Source organism: Miscanthus floridulus, chromosome 9 (genome assembly GCF_019320115.1).
Source record: "Miscanthus floridulus cultivar M001 chromosome 9, ASM1932011v1, whole genome shotgun sequence".
Lineage (NCBI taxonomy): Eukaryota > Viridiplantae > Streptophyta > Magnoliopsida > Poales > Poaceae > Miscanthus > Miscanthus floridulus.
In genome coordinates, this window is record NC_089588.1 from 139,507,732 (window position 1) to 139,532,475 (window position 24,744).

Consider the following 24,744-nt stretch of genomic DNA (forward strand, 5'->3'; position numbering starts at 1 on the left):
GGTCGCTTTTCTTCGCCGAGTGCCCTTGGGGCACTCGACAAAGCCTTTGCCGAGTGCCCGATAAAAGACACTCGGCAAAGAGTGTTTTGCCGATCAATTTTTTGCCGTGTGTGCTTTGCCGAGTGCCGCACTCGGCAAAGGCTTTGCCGAGTGCAATATAGTCTTTGCCGAGTGCCTCAGGCACTCGGCAAAGAACCTGAATCCAGTAGTGTGGCATGGCTGTAGCCCGTGGCCGTCCGCGCATATTCGGCCCACTTGTATTTGATATGGAGAATTTTATTTTTATGATATTAATGTAGCATAACGTCCGCATTGCCCAATTCAGGCAAAGCCTCGTGTTCTTGTCGTTACTCATCAAAATCCACTATGAACTATAATATGATTATGATTATATACATATATTAAAATAAATATTTTTTATGAACAACACCAGCCGGTGCTTTACAAGTGATGGATTGATATCTGAGTATATTAGTATTCAAACAACCTGATTTCTTTAATACGCACTAGCACAACATTTCAACTGTGTCAAGATACCATTAAATACATAGTCAGAGTACTCCAATATATTTCTCCTTGACTGAGCCAATTCTAAAGGTACTGGATGCATAAATTCCATTTGAGTTATTTTACAAAAGTAACCTTATAACACCAAATGAACTACACTAACTGCCAACACTACCTAAAACCGGCTCTTTGCCGAGTGTTTTTATGTTTGCCGAGTGCATTTCCTAGGGCACTCGGCAAAATAACTGCATTCGGCAAAAGATGCAAAAAACACTCGGCAAACTAGAAAAAAAAACGCTCGGCAAAACTAGGCACTCGGTAAAGAAATATGTTTGTCGAGTGTAATTATCTGGCACTCGGCAAATAAATATGTTTGCCGAGTGTAATTATCTGGCACTCGGCAAAGAAATATATTTGCCGAGTGTAACTATTTGGCACTCAGCAAATAATTTCATTTTTTTTCTTTTCTGACCTTAAAACTTTTTCTACTCTCAACATACAACATGTGGTATTCCATGTTAAAATTTGGTATATTTGTGGATCTGTTTGCTATATTTAATTAATTTATTGCATTTCTAGGAATTTTTTGGTATAAGTCAAATTTAAACTGTAAGTGATTCAAATAATAGAATAAAATGAGTAGAAAAATGATATTCATGTTATTGAGTCCAGTGTGAGGTCTTACCCGGGAAATAAAAAGAAATTTCAAATATCTTGTTCAGGAAACACGACCATGAACGTGTGGCCGAATGGTTTTTAAATTCTAAAAAAAGCAAATGAAGTCTGAAAATCATGAGATTTATCATGATGTGATGATATCATACGTGGAGGATGTGGTAAAAAATTGAGAAGGTTTTGCATAATTTGTCACATATGATGTTTGCAAACCAAAGCATCTCAGAAGAAGAATCGCAACGTTAAGAAGGAATCGGTAAGATTTAGAGTCAAAGTGACGGTTAAATTGGGGTTTGACTTCAAAACTTTTTGTATAGGCAATAGAGAACATAGACCGTTTCATGTGAAATTTTGGTAATTTTTTTGATCCGTTTGATAATTTTAATTTATTAAGTGCAATTATAGAATTATAATTGATATAAATTAAATTTGAGCTTTAACTGCATAAAATAATGGAATCATATTCGCAGAAAAATCATATATATATTGTTGAGTCAATTTGACAAGGTATTTTCAACGTACATGGAACAAAAAAGGAAAAACACGTTATGGAAAACAAGGAAATGAAAAATAACTAATATATTTGTCGAGTGCCCACTCGACAAAGATAAGTTTACCAAGTGTCGTGATCTAACACTCGGCAAAGCTTTTCTTTGCCGAGTGTCCTCGATCCGACACTCGGCAAACTTGGCACAGTATAAAAAGCTCCCCCCCCTCCCTCCCACCATCCCCTCCCTCTCTCGGCGGCGCCGCCCTCTCCTGCCGCCGCCCCCTCCCCTCGCTCTCCCGGCGCCGCCCCCTCCCCTCCCTCCCTCTCCCTCTCCACCCTCCCTCTCGGCGCCACAACTCGCGCATCTCTCTCTTCTCTCCCTCACTTCTCTCGATGGCGAGAGCCCTGCAGCTCTTCTCTCCCTCACTTCTCCCAACGGTGGGCAGTGCGGCTCTCTTCGGCGGGCGGTGCAGCTCTCTCTCTCTCTCGCGCGCGCCGGAGGCCGGATCCGGTGGGAGAGGGCGGACATGGTGGTGGTGGGCGTGGTGGCGGCGGCGGGCGTGGTGGTTGCAGCGGCGTGGTGATGGCGGCGGGGTGGTGGCAGCGGCGTGGTGGTGGCGGACGTGGTGGTGGCGGGCGTGGTGGTGGCGGCGGCGTAGGGGTGGTGACGACGTGGTGGCAGCGACGTGGTGGTGGTGGGCGTGGTGGTGGCGGGCGTGGTGGTGGCAGCGGCATGGTGGCGTCCTGGTGGCAGCGGACAGTGTGGTTGCAGCGGCGCGGCGGAGTCGCGTGCGGGGTGGGCGGCTTTTTTTATATATTTTTCAAAAAAAAATTTGCCGAGTGTCGGTTTTAGCACTCGGCAAAGTCTTTGCCGAGTTCACGATAGAAAACACTCGGCAATGAAACCTTTGCCGGCACTGTGTACGCAGAGTGCCGTTTGCTGAGTGTAACACTCGGCAAAGACTTTGCCAAGTGTTTTTGTGCTTTGTCGTGAGCCGTGGACACACGGCAAAGCTGGGCATTCCGGTAGAGCAAGTAACCATCAAAAGATGCAACCCCACGTCATCAGAATTTACCATATTCTTATTTTCCTTTCCTCCATAATCCAAACCAAAAATAATAGAAGTTCTAAGTACAAACTATAGTGCCTTAACAGATGCCTAAACACGCACACACCAACTCCAACATACTCACACCTCTAAAACTACAACCTATATTTACAACAACAAAAGCCCAACGAAGAAATTCACAAAGCCTCAGACTTTGCAAACGACGGGCACATCGTTCCACCATTATGGTCCACCGGCACTGAGGCTGTTCCTGCAGGAATGCTCACACTTCGCTTGGCTCTTTGGTCAAGCAAATATCAGATGCTTACAGTGACTTTCTCACATATAAATCTACCTTTGTAAACTGCTTCACAGAAATATTGGGCAGCGCCATATTTTTTTTAGAATGACTCTGTACTAATGAATTGTGTATGTATGCGTTGCACATGTGGCCTGAAACAACTGAAAAGAATGCCATGTAGTAATTAAGAACCACCATGTAGTAATTAAGAACCACAATGTAGTAACTTGTCATAGCATCAAACAAACAAATTGATCCAAGCCATTTATAGGTGCACAAATTCAAGAACATGGTGAGGAAAAAGACAAGGAAAAAAACAATCATCATCAGTATAATAAAACACCTAACACTAAATCAACTTTCGAGAGAACAGAAATGACCATGCATAATTTGTTTATATATTTTGAGATTATCCAATTTCCAGAGTATGACACAATGAATTAAGACACGGATTCAACTTTCATTTTCGGAATCCATTTTTCAGCTGGGTTCTTTGCCTCATACAAAGGAAATACAAATGACAAATTGATCATGTTTTGCCTAACATATAAATGTAGGACTCTGACCAAACTCATCTAGTCTGTCATGCAGAATTTGATCAGAAGACAATAAAAAATTCCAAATTTTAACAATCACTGAAGAACAACAAGAAGAGTCAATCATACACATGAAGTTAGATTATACCTGAGAACTGAAATGTGTCGCCATTATAGACAACAACCCTTCTGACATGCCGATCTCATAATTCCCCATGGTACACCATTCAATTTTTTTTTCTCTACCTATATTTGTTTTTATCTTGTAAAAGTATGCTACAATTCTTCATAACCAGATCTATGAATTCGTCTAGGCTGTGTCATAGGAAGTCAGAGCTGCTTGCTGCTTTTGCAACCATGCTCGGCAACAATGACTCTCGGTAGTTTTGTGTTTTGCCACGGCGCGTGGGTGGGTTGGTTGTCCAGGTGTCTTTTTTGTGGAAATCGTGTGGATTGGCTACCTTTCTTGTACATAAACTTTTGTTTCTTTTTAATTGAAAGAGAGAGCTCTTCCTATTTGTTTTAAAAAATAACATGATTTTGCTAAAAAGAATAAATCAAAATGCATCTAGAGTCTCTAAAATTGCTATGGTGTATCATTTAGGTCCCTAATATTTTAATTTATAGTTTCATATCCTAAAATTTCTAAATGGTTTAGTCAAGGTCCAAAACCAATGACAAATTAAACTGTTCAGCTGCTAATGTGGACACTAAGGCCCCATTTGGATCCAGGGATCAGATGTTTGGATACTAATTATGAGTATTAAACATAGTGGCTTTACAAAACCAATTGCATAAATGAAGGCTAATTCGCGAGATAAATCTATGAAGCCTAATTATTAGTCCATGATTTGCTCATGTGACGCAATAGTAAATATGTGCAAATCATGAATTAATTAGGCTTAATAGATTCGCCTTGCGAATTAGCCTTTATTTATGCAATTATTTTTATAATTAGCCTATGTTTAATACTTCTAATTAGTATCAAACATTCGATATGATAGGGACTTAGATCCGAACACCCCTAACAAAAGATATGTATGCTGACGTGGACACCGAAAAGACATAAAGAAAGCGAGGGAATGATGAAAAAGACAAAGGTTAGGGAATGATATTTAGGTTTGATACTGTATTTATTTACTCATTATATACATAGGATTTTGCTGTAATTACCCCTGCACAAACCCTGGCTAAAAGCAGGCAGGTCCGTATAGTATAGGCCCATCAAGACTTGGGTCGGCAACGCTATCCGCAGTCCAGCTAGGCCCATAATTACTTAGGCCTCAGGTAACAACAATCTCGGCCTGTTTAGGCCCGTCACGTGCACGAGTCAGTCCCATACCAAAATTAGGAGGAGGAAAGACACAGAGGGCCCAAGCGAGACGAACAGAAGCCAAGCAAGCACTCGCGACGTCAGACAGCACGGCGCCAAAAGCTATGGCACCGTTGTTTTCCACCGTGGCACTCCCACTCATGGACTGGCCCATGGAATATATGGGTGCCAAAGGCTCTGGCGCCGTGCTGTAGGAGCATGACGCCAGACCATTTAGCGCCGTGGTCTGGGGCCTTTACGGCTTTACCCCACGCCTCGGCCCGCTTCGTGGCCATCTGACGCATGCATGCATCGCAATGCATTTGCACTCCTCGTCTGCATCTGCAGTTCTGTTTGTGCATCACCAAGGCACCAACAAGACACAGAGTGAGAGAGAGTCCAGCAGTGGCCATGCCGAGGCCTGTTTTCCTATTTCTTGCCTGCTTACCAGGACCGGTGTGCAGACAACATAGAGAAGTACAAGGTGATAAAGAAGACTGCAAAACGAGCGGTGGAGGAGGCAAAGGGGCGGGCTTACGAGGATCTTTACCAACGTCTAAATACGAAGGAAGGAGAGAAGGACATCAATAGGATGGCTAGGGCTCAGGATAGAAAGACGAGGGACTTCAACCAAGTCAAGTGTATTAAGCATGAGAGGGAGCAGCTTTTGGTGAAGGAGGATGAGATCAGACATAGATGGCAAGAGTATTTTGATAAGCTGTCCAATGGGGAGAATGAGAACTCCACCGTTCGGTTGGACGACTCGTTTGATGACACTAATAGGCGCTTTGTGCGTAGGATCCAAGAGCAGGAGGTTAGAGAAGTTTTGAAAAGGATGTAAGTGGGTAAAGCGATGGGCCCTGATGGTATTCTGATCAAGGTGTGGAGATGTCTCGGGGATTTAGCTATAGTATGGCTAACGAAGATGTTCAACAATATCTATCGATCGAACAAGATGCCTGAGGAGTGGAGAAGAAGCATATTGGTACCATTCTACAAGAACAAGAGAGACATCCAAAGTTGCACTAATTATAGGGGAATTAAGTTGATGAGCCACACAATGAAGCTGTGGGAGAGAGTTATCGGGCATCGACTGCGAGAAACGACGTGGATATCTACGAACCAATTCGGTTTCATGCCCGGAATATCAACTATAGAAGCAATTTTCTTAATAAGACAAGTTATGGAGCGGTTCAGGGAGCAGAAGAAGGACATACACATGGTTTCTATTGACTTGGAGAAGGCTTACGACAAGATACCAAGGAATGTTATGTTGTGGGCCTTGGACAAGCATAAAGTCCCAACAAAGTATGTCACCCTCATCAAGGACATGTACAACAATGCCATGACTAGTGTTCGAACAAATCATGGTAACACAGATTACTTCCCGATTAAGATAGAACTTCATCAAGGATCAGCCTTGATCCCGTATCTCTTTGCCTTAGTAATGGATGAGGTGACAAGGAACATTCAATGGGATATCCCTTGGTGTATGCTTTTTGCAGACGATGTAGTGCTAGTTGATGAAAGTCAGGCAGGAGTAAATAGGAAACTAGAGTCGTGGCGGCAGACCCTTGAGTCCAAATGTTTTAGACTAAGTAGAACTAAAACAGAATACATGAGATGTGACTTTGGCAACTCTGCACATGAGGAGGGAGATGTGAGTTTGAAATGGTGCCCACTAGGTATGCCCTACCGTCGTCGTCGTCGTAGTATTACTAGTAGTTGCGGTAGTAGTAGTGGTAGAGTAGCAGTGGTGGTAGTCGTATGAGTGGTTGTGACATTGTTATATATATGTGGTTGGATATAATCTTGTGCATGTCGGCCATCATGCCATTCATATATATGTGCATGTCGGCCATTGTGCCGTTGGTTTTCTTGCAGGTAAATATAGAACATTAATACTGATTCCTTTTGAGATTAAGTAGGTTTAATTTCATCTTCTGATATGTCATGTACTTGATGGCCTATAGATGATTCCTTATTGGTGCGCGCGTGCATCCCCAGAGGTGGGAACAGATGGGGGACAGGTGGTGCTCACGCGAGTGGGAGGAGACGCACAACTTGTGCCGGGAGCGGCGTTTGATGATGCCAGGTGTAGCACACCATCAAGGCAGCCGCAGCCTTAGCGGATATGCAGAAACATGGGTACGCAAATTCATTTATTTATTCTAACGCTCAATTCTGCATTATTTCTAATCATCTTGCATTTTTTCTCGCAGTCGGCGTCACATGGTGCCTAGCCTTGCTCCATCTTCAAGGCATTTGCTATGGCCCACAAGGGCAAGGCGACGTCTAACGTCGACTACAACCCGGAGGACGGGCCCGAGGCGTACAACAATGCGACCGTCCACAACCGCCTTAGTGAGTACACATCAATGGCAAGGGAGGTCCATGGGTCAGAGTACGATCCGAGCACCGAGGACCTTGATGGAGAAGTCGTCATGAGGGTGGGAGGAGGCAAGAAGCATGGGCGGTACTGGATTGGCGACGGCGCAATCGACTCGGCCGCTACTCCCAGTCTCTCCCAGATTCGAGCAAGCAGCACGAGCAGGAGCCCGGCCATACGACCTTGGCAGGACACTTCACACCACCGGGTGGAGGCACTCGAGGTTATTCCTGGTTTATTCGTCGTTCATTGGTTTTTTCATACCTTTCCTTTGCATTATTATAACATTGGGGTGAATATATTGTAGGCCCAGCTAGAACAAGAGAGGAGGATACGGGAGTAGATGCAAGCAAAGATGGAGAGGGTGGAGGCTGAGCAGGAGGCCGAGCAGCGGAGGATGGTGGAGATTCTTCAGTACGTGCAAAGTCTTGGCACTGCTACGGGTGTAGCTCCGCCACCTTCGCTATTCGCTCCACCTCCATCTCCACCTCCTCACTATTCTACTCCTGTGAGTATAAATGTTTTAGTTTGTATGTTCATGCTTACGGTCAAACCTAGTAGAGTATGAAAGTTTTATTCATGTATGGTATATATTTATCGTGTCTCACACATGCAATCTCTTCTCCTTTGTGCAGAATCAATCGGCGGCATCGAACGATCCTCATGCTTCAGCGAATCCTTCACCAAATCAGTGATGATACTTGTGGTTGTTAATGATATTTCTATTTGCAATTGTGGTTGAAGATGATAGAGTACTTGGATTACTTGTGAACTTATTTGTGATATATTGAGAGACATGAGACGTTTGTGATATATATGTGATGTTTGTGATATATATGTGGTGTTGGTGATATTTATGTGTTGTTGATGATATATATGTGATGTTGGTGATGTTTGTTATATATCTTCTGTTTGTTTGGATGGGATGTAAAAAACAAATAAAAAAGGTTGTTTTCTGTCACTTTGCCGAGTGCAATGGCCATGACACTCGGCAAAGTGACAATCTGGGAACATGCTTTGCCGAGTGCATAGGTCGTTGCACTCGGCAAACAACAGAGATTTGCCAAGTGCCACGGGTCAGGCACTCGGCAAACATTACATACTTTGTCGAGTGTCTTTCCGGCGGCACTCGACAAAGTGACCACCTTTGCCGAGTGTCTAAGTCAACGACACTCGGCAAAGCGAGGACCTTTGCCGAGTGCTTGACCTTGGCACTCGGCAAAGCCACCGTCACGGTGGCGCTCGCCGTCACGGCCACTTTTCTTTGCCGACTGTTGGATTGGCACTCGGCAAAGCCTTTGCCGAGTGCCCGATAAAGTGCAGTCAGCAAAGATGTCTTTGCCGATAAACTGTTTACCGAGCGCCCTTTGCCGAGTGTAACACTGGGCAAAGGATTTGCCGAGTGTATATCGGCCTTTGCCGAGTGCCTGAGGCACTCGGCAAAGAAGCTGTCTCCGATAGTGAGCGAGTGCAAAATCTGCTAGCACCTCTTTAGTTTCGGTGAATTGATAGAAGATGGGTGGCCTGATTTTGCTTTAGTGATGATGCTTTTTGCTGTTTAGCTTACACTTACAGAAGACAAGGCGGGTTCTGAGCCATGCTGATAGATTTATAGCATTGGTTGAATAGCAATCTTCTATGTATCATTATTGGTATGGCTTCCTCAACATCATACAACCTAAAAACATTTTATAAACTCTGAAACTCAAAAAATTAAATTGATTAAGGAAGTGCAACTTTATTATTATACTCTTTAATAAATTGTGAACCTATACTTCCTTAAGCCTTGACCTGCCCACTTGATGCAACTGTGGAAGCTAATTGAAAATGCCAAAACCTCATGTGCATGGAAATACTGACCACACGCCTTTCTACTATTGGTTGCTCATAATGCAGACAACAAGCTCACAGGAGGGAAAAAACTGTTACATGGAGTGTCTCTCCAAGTGCCCACCTGTCGGCCCCTACTTTAGGGTCCTTTGTGCATCGTATATCAGTCCCTGGATCAGTAGCTGATACGCACAATTGAACAAGATTGATATCAAAAGCCACACTTTTAATGCTATCGGGGAAAACATGTTACATAGTTCATGTTTATATAACTTGGGCCTCTGGCCTTGTAGCAAATATCAGAGTTCTAAGACAACGGTCCTGTGTCTTCGTGGCTCCATTCCTACAGGCAACTTGGAGTGAGGATGTAAACCTTATCCTTAGCTCATTCCTATAGCGTAATCCTGGTAGTCCTAGCGTAGCTCTCTTGCATAGTTGTACGGCTTCGTCTTCGGGTATACTCCTGTAGCTTTACTCCTAAAAACATAGAGTGAAGTGGGTTGAGTACATAAAGTACTCAGCAAGCCCTAACTTAGGGTGGAGGTTAGGTGGATGGCGAAGGCTGTATGTGGAGATGGTTTATGGTGGTGGAAGAGTGGAGTGGGCTAAGTACATAAAGTACTCAGCAAGCCCTAACTTAGGGTGGAGGTTAGGTGGATGGTGGAGGCTGTATGTGGAGATGGTTTATGGTGGTGGAAGTTTGTGATGGTGGTGTTATATGTGTTGGAGGTGGAGTTTTATGTTTATCAAGGGGGTTTGGGCCCTGGGAGAGTATCAATCCTTCTCGCCAGTTCCTGAAGTTTATAAGTTATTACTTACCAGCTTAATTGATCCCAACTTACCAGGGTAACATAGTTTCATTACACATAGAAGAAAATCTAATCATTTGTGACCTCATCCCAGCATTTGCCCATTCCAAGGATGTGGCTATTCGAATAGATTCAATATGCTCTGCAGAGGTATACAAATTTCCGCACATGATAGACGTAGCCGACACCAGGGCCAGTGGTGTGATAGGTCTAACGGGACCCCGTACCCGAAAGTACGCGACCTTAGATGTCCGTATAATTCTACCACGGCTTCTCTGGGGTTGGAAAACATAAAACTTTAGATGATACCACATCATCTAATTCAATAACCCGGATAATACCATATCATCCGATCAATAATATAAGGGGCTCGAACACGGCCAAATCAAGGGGCTTAACGTGGAGGGCCACTTAGCAACCATGCCAACCAGACCACAGAAGATCACTTAGCATCTATGTCGTCTCCTGATATTATGTTGTCACTCTGGCCTCCTAGTAGAATTTTATACTTCTATCTAACGGGGTGTGGGATCCAGCCTACCCATATAGGCATGTAGCTGTACGAAATATATCACTAGGCGAGATGACAAATGAACCGGTCCTTATGTGACCGAGGCGAGTATCTCCCAATAGGAACCCCCACTAGGCGATCCTGCCAAGGTAACTTATACCATATAAGGGAAAGGTCCTAAATGGCTAGAGAGAGGGTGAATAGCCTATAAAAAATTTCTACAAAAACACTAGAGCAAGGGATTAGACAAATAAATGGTGAAAAATAATTTTGCTCTAGCTCTACTTGTGATGTAAACCACCTACCACAATTCTAGTAAGGCTATAGTCTCTATGGCACACACATGAGGCTGTAACACCCTAAAATTTGCCTCTTTTGAAAATAGGTTTAAAATGATTTATTTCTAAATTTTGTGCTCATAAAATATAGGAAAATAAAATTTTTCATTAAATTAAAATTCATCATAAGGTAGCAACATGTTTGAGCATACATGCCATTGCATTTGACTTATTTGGTTGAGTGGTTTTGATTGAAAATTCAAAATGGCTTAAATTTCTTTCGCAAATAAAATTAAAAAAAGGCTTCGGAATAAAAGAAATGAAAATTTGAAAATAAAAGGATTTGAAAAGTATACTTGAAACTACATCGGAATTCGATTTGGTTTATGTTTTAAAATTTGGTTTGAATTAAGAAAGGAAAATGGAAAGGATTAGGAAAAAGGAAAGAAGAAAATTCTCCCTTTCTCTTATTAGGCCCGAGTGGCCCGTTTCTCTTTTTCTTCCCGTGGCCCAGCATTCTCCTCCCGCGGGCCGTCCTTCTCCTTCCGCTTGGGCCTGCGCCCTGCGCCTCCTGTCCCACGTGGCCCGCGTCCCACGCAGCTTTGCTTTCCCCCATGCTGGCCCATTCCCTGCGTCCGGCCGCTCCGCACGGCCCAGCGGTGCAGCCGACCCAGGTCTACGACGCGCCGCGCCCGCGTGTCCTCCACCCCGCTGATGCGCTTGGCCCGCCTGTCATGGCGTCTTCATCCTCTCCGCGCTGACTCCCTCCCGAGCACGACCGCGCCGACGCCGCCGTGTCCGGCTCCACTACGCCACGCGTGCCGTGCGCCCTACGCTTCCCGGCCCCATATAAGCTGAGCCGCACCTTACGCCGCCTCCCTACCCCACACCCACGTTGTAGCCGCATCGCCCAAGTGTCCGCAGCCGCGCCGCCACCTAGCGCCGCCATCCGCCATCGCCAGCCAAGCACAGCGCCGCCTCTACTTGCTCCGCGCTGTAGAAAATCTCCCTTGGCAAGTTCTCCTCGTCGCTCTCTCTCCTCCCGTGGCTTCCCCGTCGAAAATCGTGGCCTCTAAGGCCATTTCCTTGCTTCGCCGCCGAGCTCTGTTGCCGACCATGGCGCGCCACCGCGCCAGCTACTGTTCTGGCCGGCCACGTTTTTTTTTCATCCTCCCAATCCAATCTCGTCTGCCCGCATCTGATCCGATGGTCGAGATTTCATCATACCCCTTCGCGTGGCCATATTGCTAAAGAGCCCCTCCAGTTTTTTGTTTTCAAACCTGCGGTCCAAAGCAGAATATCAGATTATGTTTTATTCTTTGGAAAGCGTATTTTCCTCGGTTTAGATCCAAAATACGTTTTCACTTATTTACAGATTTGCCATTGATTTTGTTTTAGCCATAACTTCTCCGTTTTAACTATGATTTGACCCGTTCAACTTGCGTTAGGCTCATAATTTCATAATCTACATGTTCATACTACTGTTAGATATATTTTCAGCTTTTAAAATCCGAGGTTAGATTTAATCTGTTATTTTATTAAAGAAAATCTTGTTTAATTCATATCTTCTACGTTTTAGCTCTATTTTGATCCATTCAAGTTGCGTTAGATTCATAGCGACGAGATCTATGCGTTAGTAACAGTGGTTACCATGTCACTATTTCTAGAATTTCATGGATTAAACTTTAACTTGAATAATAATTATACAACTGGATTTTATAAATAAAATATGATTTGTTTTACTTTAGTTTTATAATTCAAATCTAAATTTGCCTCAATTCAATTTAAATTATTTATATGAATTTATATAGTTAAAATAAAGAGTAAAATACACCGGAGGTCCATTAACTATCGTTAGGCTGTCATCTAGGTCCATCAACTTTGAAACTGCATTTTTGGGTCCATGACCTTTTAAAATGGTTCACTGCAGGTCCATGCCATTTATTTAACCTTAAATCCAACATACATTTGCAGAAAACCCCCTACCTTTTTTTATCTTCTACGCGCTCAGACCCTGCTCAACGCATGCATGCACGTCGGCTTCGGTGCATGGTTGATGAGGGCGCATGGGACAAACAACGCATCGGCATCGGCGCATCACCAACTCCTCCCTGTTGGCTGTCTCTACGCGCATCGATCCTACAAGTACGTGGCTATCGCCCGCGCGCTGCTGAGTCACTGGAGTAGTTCCGCTGCCCCACGCAGAGGCAGAGCCTTCAATTGCACGCCTACACATCACCGGTCGTCACGCCTAGCTCACTTGCTCGCTCGTCATCTTCGAAGGTCATTTGCTTTGTCCATGTCATCGTCCCTAGCTCCTGGAGCCAAACCACTGCCGCTGCCACACGTGCACGAAAGCAGGCCCGCCGTGGGCTGCGGCATTACGCCAAGGTAGGCTGGCAGCCGCCCGGCAAGCCTGTTGCCGCTCAGGTCCAGCTCCACGAGCTGGCTGGAGGATCCATCGTCAGGAGCCTCCTGGACCGCGTCGAGCTGGTTGGATTCTAGGCGCTGCTGCTGCAGCGCCGGGTGCGCGAGCGCGGTGCCTGGGACCGCGCCGGACACCACGTTGCCCATGAGGTCCAGCACTCACCGCGGGGAGCGCGGCCAACGCCGCGGCGCTCAGCGGCCCAGAGAAGGAGTTGTTGTGCACCGCGACAGACCAGAGCGACGACGGCAGCGTCCCCGGCGCGCCGAGCAGCGAGCCCGACAACGCGTTGCCGCTCACATCGAGGTGGACCAGCGAGCGCATTGCGCCCAGCCTCAGCCGGGGCCCCACGAGCATGTTGTGCTGCAGCTCGTGGGTGCTTACGATGGCGCTGCTGCTCGTGAGCTGTGCAGGAAGGAGGAGGTCATGGCCAGGATCCCGTCGACGATGATGACAGTGGCGCCGCCGGCATAGGCATAGCAGCGCCACCGTACCAGCAGACCACCACGTACGTGAGCCAACCCACCAAGAGCAGCGCAGCGATCTCTGCCTCCACCCGGGCGGCTACCGCGACTTCTATGTCCCACTCCCATGGATTCCACCAGGGCAACAGCGGCGTCTACGGCTACTCCTGCGATGGCTTCGACCGCCCGGACTCCAGCTATCACCAGGACAATCAGCAGCAGCAGTAGCACGAGCACGTGGCGCATCAGAGCCGCCACGACAAGCTAAGGGTGCAGGGCTTCGACCCGGCCGCCGTCGCTAGGCACGGCCTGCTCCCTCTCGACGGCGACGAGCATGGAGGGCCTGAGTCCATGTACGAGCACGTAGCGGCGACTGCCACTACTGAAAACATGGCCTTTGCTGAGTGTCAAAAATCGGGCACTCGGCAAAGACCTTCTTTACCGAGTGTCGCACTCAACAAAGAATTGCACTCGGCAAAGAATTCTTTGCTGAGTGCCGGGCACTCAGCAAAAAAGGGCACTCGGCAAATGACTTCTTTGCCCAGTGCCAGGCTCTCGGCAAAAGCGCGGCACTCGGCATAGGCTGCCAAGCATAACGGTGTTTGGCCACGTTCTTCTTGCCGAGTGCCTGCTGTTAGGCACTCGGCAAAGATTTTTTTTTTGGAAAATACTTTGCCGAGTGCCCCTAACATGGCGCTCGGCAAAGATTCAATATTTGTTTTAAATGTCTTTGCCGAGTGCCTAACAGCTTAGGCACTCGGCAAAGGGAGGAATTAAAAAAATTACATTTTTTTTGAAATACCTTTGCCGAGTGCCCCTATGAAGGCACTCGGCAAAGAGGAAATTTCTAAAAAAAATTCAAAAAACCTCTTTGCCGAGTGCCTTATTCTTGGCACTCGGCAAAAACCCCCTTTGCCGAGTGCCATGCCCCGGCGCTCGGTAAAGTTTTTTTTTGTTTTTGGCCTCCAAATTTTTTGTGCAGCCCTTTTAAAGTACCATGAACTCCTCGTTAGAATTTGGGGATTTTTTGTGGCTTTTTTATATATTTAGTTACTTTATTTCGTTTACTTGAATTTTTTCAAAAAATATAATTTTGAACTGCACGTGGTATGAATAATGGAATTTAATGATTCAAAAAATGATAGTCATGTTACTGAGTGTAGTGTCAGGCTGTATCCAGGAACGAACCCAAAATTTCGGACATCTTGTTCACGAAACATGACTGCGAACTTGCGTGCAAAGTGTTTTTCAATTCTATAAAAAGCAAACGAAGTCCGAAAATCATGAAACTTGTTGAGATCTCATGATATCGTATGTGGAGCCTATGATAAAAATTTCAGAAGATTTCGTGCACGTAGTCACGTACGATGCTTACAAACTAAGACATCTCTACATCTGTCACACTACACTCAGTAACAAGACTATCATTTTTTGAATCATTAAATTCCATTATTTGTACCACGTAAAGTTCAAATTTATATTTTTCAAAAAAATTCAAGTAAACAAAATAAAGTAACTAAATATATAAAAAAAGCCACAAAAAATCCCCAAATTCTAACAAGGAGTTCCTGGTACTTCAAAAGGGCTGCACAAAAAATTTGGAGGCAAAAAACAAACAAAAAAAACTTTGCCGAGCGCCAGGGCATGGCACTCGGCAAAGGGGTCTTTGCTGAGTGCCAAGAATAAGGCGCTCGGCAAAGAGGTTTTTTGAATTTTTTTAGAAATTTCCTCTTTGCCGAGTGCCTTCACAGGGGCACTCGGCAAAGGTATTTCAAAAAAAAATCGATGCCGATGGCCGGATCGGGGCACTCGGCAAAGTTGCCTCCTTTGCCGAGTGCCTCCCTGATCTGGCACTCGGTAAAGGGGCGGGTGGGGGCACTTAGGCGAATTTGGCTGGGCAGTCAAGCCACAGGCAGACAGACAGCGCGCGCGCCGCTCCTGGCCATCCCCATGCTGCCGCCCGCCAATGCCGGCCCGCCCCCGCGCCGGGCGCCGCTCCTGGTCGTCCCCGCGCCGTTGCCCGCCAACGCCGGCCCGCCCCCGCGTCGCGCGCCGCTCCCGGCCGTCCCCACGCCACCGCCTGCCAACGCCGGCCCGCCCTCATGCCGCGCACCGCTCCCGGCCTCCCCGCGCCGCATCCCACCAACGCCGGCCCATCCCCGCATCGCGCGCCGCCCTCCCCTCCCCGTGCGCCGCGCCCACCAGCCACCGGGCCGCCGTCGACGTCGCGCGCCACCGCCCTTCCCCGCTCCACACGCCGCCCGGTGCAGCCCCTCCCCACGCCACGTGCCGATGCCTGCCCCTGCCCCCGCCCCCACGCCCACGTGTGACCGAGCGTGGCTAGCTCGCCCACACCGGCCCTCCAACACCGGCGGGTGGAGGAGGGGAGGAGGAGGAGGAGGAGGAGGGGGAGGAGGAGGAGGAGGTGGTGGAGTAGGAGCCGGCCCTACCCCCAGCCACGCCCCGTGGACCGCCCGCCCCGACGCCGCCCGTGCCCGACCCCGTTCCTGACTTCAGCGACCCCGACGCCGCCCGACCCTACCCCCGGTGCCCGTCAGGTGTGCCCTCTCTCTTGTTGTTGTTGTGGTAGTGATAGTTGTAGTAGTATTAGTTGTAGTAGTAGTGCTAGTGGTAGTAGTAGTATTAGAAGTAGTGGTAGTAGTAGTAGAACTAGTGGTAGTAGTAGTAGTAGAACTAGTGGTAGTAGTAGTAGAAGTAGTGGTAGTAGTAGTAGTAGAACTAGTGGTAGTAGTAGTAGCAATAGTGGTAGTAGTAGTAGAACTAGTGGTAGTAGTAGCAGCAATAGTGGAAGTAGTAGTAGAAGTAGAGGTACTACTTGGATATATTCTTCTGCATGGATTGATATCCAAACTACATGGCTTCTGTTGAGACATGTGCTTGTCGGCCATCGTGCCGTTGTTTTTTGCAGGTTTTGGAAACCTCATCGTGCAGGGGAGCTTCTGCCGAATTTTTTTTAAATGACAGTATTTTGTTCCATTTTTGTAGAGAAGAGCCCGTCGAAGCCGAGCCAGAGTTCCCATCGCCATGCCGGTCTGCCAGCACCACGTCGCCTCGCCACTACACCGACCCACCATGGCCCTGTTAGCCTGACTCCGCCGCCACCCTAGGTATAACCCCTCTTTCCGTATCATGGTCATAGATCACGTAACCCAGTTAGGCGTCTCCCATTCGAAAGAGATACGGTTGGAGGTATGCAGATCTTTGCATATCTTTGACCGTATCTGTTTCGGATTGTCCACATTTTTTAGACAGCCCGCGGATGCGTAGATGGGTTAGTTTCCATGGTCTGCTCTGGTTCGAGACAGAGTTTCGGCATCACCTCCCTGTTGTTCTTCGGATACACACTCTTCTTTGGCATGACATGTATCTGGTGAACAGCAGGGAGGTGCTGCTGAAATTCTGTCTTGGATAGGAGTAGAGCATGGAAACTAACCTCATCTACACATCCACGGGTGGGATTAGGACCTATCCTCACCTATTAGACAGTAGGAACACCATGTAGATGCAATTGATGGTTACATTACTCGCCGATACATATGTTAGAGGATGGATGACCGTCAGTGGATGTACACAGGCTGAAGAAGTCAAAGTGATTACACCACAGAATGGATGAACAAGACCGATGCTTTCTTGAACAGTGCATTTTGGCAAGGCTGCTAAAGGACATTGCCTAGTTTTGTGTCCCTGCAGCAAATGTGGAAATAGGAGAAGGGTAAACAAGGTGGAAATGGGTAAACATCTTGTGAAGAATGGATTTATGCTGGACTACACTCGGTGGGTCCACCATGGTGAAGCCCATCATATGAGAGAGGAGGTGGTGAGACCATGGGTGGAGGCTTTTGATGTTGATGTCGGGGTAGCAGACATGTTAGATGACTTTCACCAAGGATAGTTCAATGAGGGACGTGAGAAGGAGGAGATGGAGGCAGCCGCACAGGCGTTCTACGACATGATGGACTCGGCACAGAAACCCCTTCACGATCGGTCAACGGTGTCTCAACTGGATACCATTGGACACTTAATGGGGTTGAAGTCTGAGTTAAACTTGAGTCGAGAAGGCTTCGATAATATGTTGGCCATGATTGGCACCCTGCTTTCGGACGGTCACATTCTACCAAAGAGCATGTATGAGTCACAGAAACTCCTTCGTGCACTTAAGATGCCGTATGAGCAGATACATGCTTGTCCGAAGGGGTGCGTCCTATTTAGGAAAGAACACGAGAATGCAAAGTTCTGTCCAAAGTATAAATCCTCCAGGTACCTGGAGGTAGACTCTGATGATGGCCAGACGAGGCAACTTACGATCTCCGTGAAAATCCTACGGTACCTTCCGTTCCTACCGAGGATCCAACGGCTATACATGACCGAGGAATCCGCAAAACAGATGACATGGCACAAAAATGGCAAACGGTACAATCCTGACAAGATGGTACATCCATCCGATGGTAAAGCTTGGATCCGCTTTAATGACAAACATCATGACAAAGCAGATGAGGCTCACAATGTATGTGTCGCGCTGGCAATAGATGGGTTCAATCCTTATGGAATGATGGCTGCCCCATACACATGTTGGCCCGTCTTCGTTATCCTCCTTAATCTCCCCACCGGTGTCTCCTTTCAACGACATAATGTATTCTTGTCGTTGATAATTCCTGGACACCCAGGGAGTAATATGGGTGTGTTCATGGAGTCCGTGTTTGATGAATTGGTCCGTGCTTGGGATGAAGGGGTATGGACATATGATTGAGCTACAAAGACAACCTTCAAAATGCACGTTTGGTACCACTACTCCCTACATGACTTCCTGGCGTATGGGATATTCTGCGCCTAGTGTGTTCACGAGAAGTTCCCATGCCCAATATGCAAGGAAGGTGTGAGGTTCATTTGGTTGTAGAAGGGTGGCAAGTATTCGTCGTTCGATAGACATCATCAATTCCTACCTCTTGACCATCCATTCAGACAAGACATCAAGAACTTTACGAAAGGTGTCAAAGTGACAAACCCTGCACCACGGATGATGACTGGTGCCGAGGTTCATGCTTAGATAGATGCTCTCATGCCCAATGAAGAAGGTGGTTTTGTGGGATATGGTGAGCAACATATGTGGACTCATATCTCGGGCATGACGAGGCTCCCCTATTTCGATGACCTTCTTCTACCACATAACATTGATGTAATGCAACTAAAAAGAATGTCGCCGAGGCACTTTGGGCAACACTCATGGACACTGAAAAGTCTAAGGACAACCCTAAGGCTAGGGTGGACCTGGCAACATTATGCGATAGACCAAATCAAGAGATGCAGCCTCCTAGTTGTGGCGAGACCTGGAGAAGGCCTAAGGCCGATTTCATCTTGAAAAAGGACCAAAGGAGGGAAGTACTTGAATGGATCCAGACGCTAATGTTCCCTGATGGGTATGCAGCGAATCTAAAGAGGGTAGTGAACTTAGGCACTCTGCGAGTCAATGGGATGAAGAGTCATGACTACCACATATGGATTGAGCGGCTTCTTCCGGTGATGGTTCGAGGCTATGTCCTGGAGCATGTCTGGCAAGTGCTGGCAGAGTTGAGCTACTTATTCTGCCAGCTTTGTGCCAAGGAGCTCTCTTAGACCATCATTGATGACTTGGAAAAAATGGCACCCATGTTGGTCTATAAGTTGAAGAAGATCTTTCCACCCGGATGCTTCTTGCAGATGCAACATTTGATTGTGCACCTCCCGTATGAGGCACGGATGGGGGCCTGTGTAGGACCGTTGGTGCTATCCAATCGAGAGATGTCTGAAGACTCTTCGCAAAAAATATAGAAATAAAGCCAAAATTGAGGCTTCCATTGGAGAGGCATACATTCTAGAGGAGGTGTCGAACTTCATAGAGAAATACTACACTGAGTACCTTCCTAGCGTTTATAATCCACCCCCTCATTACAATGCTGGTGAACATGAATTGAACCTCATCCTTTTCCAAAGGCAACTCGGAAGCGCAAGTGCATCGACCACTAAGCAATTGAAAAATGAAGAGTGGCGCAGTATCATGCTATATGTGTTGACCAGCCTTGTCGAGGTGTAGCCGTTCATTGGGTAAGTTCTGAACGAACTTGTTTCATTTCGCCGTATGTCCTTATTTCTTCGTCCAACCCCCTTGTTTCTCATTGGTACAGGGAATTTCTTCATCAATCCTGGCATGGATCAAGGCAACCTACCCCGCAAGAAAATGATACCCTTCTTTCACAGGGTGCGAGAACAGAGAGCCCCGATTTCATTTGTTGGTTCAAACAGAAAGCCCAAACTGATGCGCCTATAAGTGATGAGCTGAGACAGGTTGCAAATGGTTGTGCCATTAGGGTCAAGTCATTTACCGGTTATGATGTGAATGGATATCGTTTTCACACAGCAAGCTACAAGCAGAGTCAGCCCAATCAAAAAACCACAAACAGCGGAGTTGTTATGCCCAGCACTGATGGACTCGACTATTATGGAAGAATTGAAGAAATCTACGAACTATCATTCTATGGTTCCAAACCTCTTACTCCTGTCATATTCAAATGCCACTGGTTTCATCCTGGAGTAACGAGACGGACCCCTAAGCTTGGGCTAGTCGAGATTCGATAGGATTCCGTCTATCTAGGAAAAGTTGTCTACATTGTGGCACAACAGGCCGTCTAGGTTTATTATACGTCATACGCGTGCAAAGACGCCGAGCATCTTAAGGGTTGGTCTATTGTGCACAAGGTATCGCCACATGGTAAACTACCTGTGCCAAACGATGAAGATTACAACTTCAACCCAAACACATATGAGTTCTATCAAGAAGAGGGGCTACAAGGGAGGTTTGACATAGACTTAACCGAAGAGATAGGAATGGAAGTAGATAATGAAAGGGATGATGATGAGGACGCTGGAGACGAGGTGCGAAATCTGAAGGACATACAAATGCTTGAGCGATTACATTTAGGCAATGACAATGAAGACAACATTCCTCCTTCGGATAGTGTTGATGAGTTGGACAATGTTGATAGTGATGACGAGACCTATGATCCAGCTAATCTCAATCATGAAGATTATTTCTAATACATGTAATACTATGTTTTTTGTAATTATGTTTTGTTCATTTTTGCATATATTTCTAATACATGTATTACTATGTTTTTTGTAATTATGTTTTGTTCATTTTTGCACCTATTTCTAATTACGTCTTGTTTTCTTTTTTATTGCAGGTGATTGAACAAAGATGGTGGGCGACCGTCATAGGTCTGTGAACTCGATTTACCAAAGACCACGCCGGCTGTAGGAGGAGGCGGAGGGGGCAGTAGAGGGATCGGACAGGAGGAGGAGGAGGAGGACCGCCAGCCACAGGAGGGGGCCGTCTCCTCCCACACTGCGATAGGAGGAGCTAGAGGAGGAGGTGGCGCCCGTGGATGAGTCGGACGAGGAGCTGGTTCAGTAGACGGACGAGGAGGAGGGGCCGCACCAGGACGACGAGTGCGAGGCGGCAGGCACGGGTTCCGCTTCCTCCGACTCCTCTTCGAGTGTCTACTTGCGAGGCCTCGCGAGCCTCCCACAGGTTCCGCTTCCTCACCAACGCCCAGTGATTCGCTCCGAAGGGCAAAAGTAAGTAACTTTATATGTTATCACCACTACTTCATATGATATGATGAAAAAAACTAATAATTTTTCTTAATCACTTGTGCAAGAACTGGGTGGTTGTGTCGGGTGGTAGCGCACGGCTAGTCAACGGCATCCTAGGTCTTCTGTGCAGGCAACACTTCCCTGGCATTGTCACGTACGCATCGAAGATGGAGCCGGCCTACTCGTTTGACCACTACGCCGTCGCCCTCGATGTGGAGTACCCCAACAAGGTGGCGCGGGTGAAGGTAGAGTTTTGGGTAAGTCTCCCTCGCACAACATTGCTCAATATGTCACATTCATTGGACTTTTCTTGAAATAATGAATGGATACATCGCTTTTGTATGCAGACTTATTACAGATGCGAGGAGGGATTTGAGGCCAGGGTGGAGCAGGTGACTACCAAAGCCTATAAAAAACTCGTCACCGACATGCATCACGAGGTGCGCATCCAGGCCATCGTAACCGACTACGGGTCGAAGCTTGGAGAGAGGAAAACCAAGAAAGATGCAAGACAGATGTAGCTGACCCAGGAGCAGTACCTTAAGGTAAATGAAGAACATCAATATTGATTCATTTTGATATTAAGTTGGTTTAATTTGATCTTCTTATATGTCCAATACTTGATGACTACTACAAAAAACCGTTCCTTCTATGACAATAATCCTCATGACAGGAGAAATTATTGTCATATAATATATCATAATATGACACAAAGGTCTGTAGCGTCATAAAATCAGGACTGTCAGAACTATATATGACGATTCTTTTTCTTTTGTCACGTAAAGGTACCAAGGATCGTCATAAAATGTAATTCTTAGGTAGCCGACCGACAGTAGCGAATTTATGACGATATATAGAGTTATTATGTGACGGCAGTAGACCATCACTAAGTTTTGTCAAATATGACAGCCTCAACATCAATATACCCAGTAGGAGCTGGAACTTGGTCTTGGCTCTGGGCCAGCCCAACGCGGGAGAGGGATAATGCGCGGGCGACATTGGGCTCAGAACTGGGCCTAGGCTCAGGTGAAAAGGAAGAGGGGGTGCGGGTGGAGGGAGACAGGCCAGGCCTGAAAGAGTAAGACCAGAGAGACATTTTTTTCTTTCTTTTTTTTTAATTTTTAAATCCATTTTGAGTTCAAATTCAAGAGCTTTAAATTGTTCAAAGAAATTTAGATGAAGAAATGACCAAGACCAAAGTTACAGATCTTGATGAGTTGTACAACTTTGTTGTTGCTCACTTTTTCATTTGAAACCATTTTACTAGGTCAAAATTCTATTCGAATTTATCAAATTTTGAAACTCAAATTTAAAATTACCTAAACGAATTCGGATAAAGAAATGACCAAGACCAAAATTGTAGGTCTCAATGAGCTCTACAACTTTGTTGTTTACAACTTTTTCATTTAAAATCATTTACTCTCCTAAAATTATGTTCGAAGATCTTATATACTGAAGTTCTCACAAATCATATGAACGAGCGCAGTTTTTCTTTTTAATCTATCTCTAAAACTTGTAACTAGTTTTTCTCCCTCATACTAACTTTAAATTCAGTGATTTTTTTTCCTAAAATTTTCTAAAATCATTTTCTATCAATTTATTGTGCTCTTACAACTATTATTTTTGTCATCTTTTCATGTGACTTTGTTTTATCAATTCAAAATTTGAATTTTCAAAAATAGCAACTTCAAACAACATTTTGAAACAGAAAATGATTTCAGATGAAAAAGTCATGAACATAAAAGTTGTTAGACTCATCAAAATCTATAACTTTTATTTTGGTCATTTCTTCATCCGACAATGTGATAGTAACATTGTTCATAAAATTTACTTATCTCTTTTATAGTTTAATGAAACCATATGAGAGATATAAAAATTGTGAACAATGTTACTATCACTTTGTCGGATAAAGAAATGACCAAAATAAAAGTTGTAGATCTCGATGAGTTATACAACCTTGTTGTTTATGACCTTTTCATTTGAAATCAGTTACTATCCTAAACTTGTGTTGGAAGTTCAAATATTTTGAAATTCAAATTTTGAACTGTTCATACAAAGTCGCATGGAAAAATGACCAAAACAAAAGTTATAGATATCGATGAGTCCTAAAACTTTGTTGTTGATAACTTTCCTATTTAAAATCATTTGCTGCTCCAAAATTGCCTTAATCAATAAGAAATAGAAAATAATAAATAATAAAAAATAGTAAATAATGAGCTAAACTATCTCTGCTCAACGCAAGGCCCAAGGCCCAGCAACCTCATCTCCATCTCCACCGTTGGATGGACCAGATTGACGGTGGAGATGAAACCTGGCCGAAACCCTAGATCGTCGAGCTCCGGATCGACGCCTCCCGCTCCTCCCCGGGTTTGTTCCGCCTCCACTGATACACTCCCTCTCCCCCGACTCCTTTAACCCCCAGCACTGCGCCGCGCCGCGTCGGCGACCTGCCTCTCCACCAGTCCAACTCCAAAGTCCAAACTCCACTGCCCCCTCGAGCGGTTGCTCAATGGCGGGAGGTGGGGCGTCGTCGGTGTGGGGCCCGAGCCTAGCGCTGGTGACTGTGTTGGTGGCGCTGCTCGGCCTCGGCCTCACTGGTATATCGTTGGCCCGTAGCTCTACTGGTACGCCGTGGAGGCGCTCACAGCGACGGCCACGTGCCCCACCTGCGACTGCAACTGCGATGCGCGCCCGCTCCTCCACCTACCAGAAGGTGCGCCTCCGGCCCCCCTCGCTACCTCCTCAGATCTTGGCGCTGCCGCTCTTCTTAGATCCGACCGACGCGATTGGATTGTCCTTCCCTTTGCTTTTGTGCTGATGTCCTTGTCTGCACTGCGTGCGAGCAGTGCTTACGCAGCAGCGAGTTACTATCGGATTTTGCTGTGCCCAAGACATTATATGGTCCGTGGATGATACTTCGGTTCAAAGATCTGCACTATACTATTGGTGCCCCTTTTTTGTCTCACAAGCGAAGACTTTGTTGTGCCCAAGACGTGCTAGCTGTTTGCTTATTATAGATGAAGTTTGTTGGAGGGCAGCGCAGATAGCAATAGATTTTTAAATTGGATGAAGTACTGATAGCTAGTTGTTTACTGCTGTACAAATCCAATCGATTTTCATATATTAGAAAAAAATCTGTTGCTATAATTGTTGGAGTTAGTATGAGGGAGAACAATGTGTAACTTGTCTGACCTCATTCCATTGTATGTAGCCTTCAATTTTCTAGTCACAGGATGTATTGGTAATTGGTATTCACATGACTTAGCATGTGTGGGTGCTGCTTATGTAGATGTGATTGATAGATAAGTGTTTCTGCCATATACAGATTAGGTGTTGCTGCAATTGTTTTCGTTGGTGCTGGAGTCTTGTACATGGCTCCTTATATGTTTTGTCATCAGAGTTTGCACATTTATCACTGCAATTCTTGTTTGTAGTTACGTCATACCTCCACATAATTGTACACTGAACCATATTATAATTTAAGGAATGGCAATTAGTTCTCCCTAGTTTCTGTATCATAC

The 24,744-nt window shown here is 45.9% G+C and overlaps 1 pseudogene; it reads left to right on the plus strand.

Annotated features, from left to right (window-relative positions):
- Positions 1 to 13,259: 13,259 nt before the first annotated feature.
- LOC136481094 (BEL1-like homeodomain protein 2) overlaps positions 13,260 to 24,744 on the plus strand; it is a 37,262-nt pseudogene continuing 25,777 nt past the window's right edge.